Source organism: Mastomys coucha, unplaced genomic scaffold (assembly GCF_008632895.1).
Source record: "Mastomys coucha isolate ucsf_1 unplaced genomic scaffold, UCSF_Mcou_1 pScaffold21, whole genome shotgun sequence".
Classification (NCBI taxonomy): Eukaryota; Metazoa; Chordata; class Mammalia; order Rodentia; family Muridae; genus Mastomys; species Mastomys coucha.
In genome coordinates this window covers 98,754,589-98,755,145 of record NW_022196904.1, presented here as the reverse complement: position 1 = coordinate 98,755,145, position 557 = coordinate 98,754,589, and positions in this window count along the sequence as shown.

Here is a 557-nt window from a genome sequence, read left to right as displayed (position 1 = left end):
CTTGAAAAAAAAAAAAAAAAGAAAGAAAAAGAAAGGTAAAAAAATAAAGGTGTTGGGCTGGGGATGTAGCTCTGCAGTGTGTGCCTAACATGCAGACATTAAGCTCTGAGTCTGAGTTCTACTCTCACCAAAGTTGCTATAACCATCCATGTCTGCGTCTTTTGATGGACAAATGTTTTCAGGTAAAGAATCTTAGAACTGCTGGGCCAAAAGTTGGCTGTTTGCTTAGTTGTATGAGAAACTGCCAGTTTTCCAGAGCTCTTGAATCAATCAATCTGTAAATACCTCTTATCCCTTGAGAAGCTAAGTCAGGAAGGGAAAACTCTTTTAATTCACCTGTTTATGACTCTGGGTTTTTTGCCATTTTTTTCAGAGAGCTTCATTTCCTTCTGCTTTCATCTTCCAGCAGTTCCTACATTCTAAGTCTGCTGATAACAAAGCTCTTAATTTTGTTGGTCAATAATGTCATCATTTCACCTTCACTTGTAAAGATATTTCTAGTGGACTTATAACTCTTGGTTTGAAGTTTGTTTTTTTTTTTTCTTGAAATAGTTTAA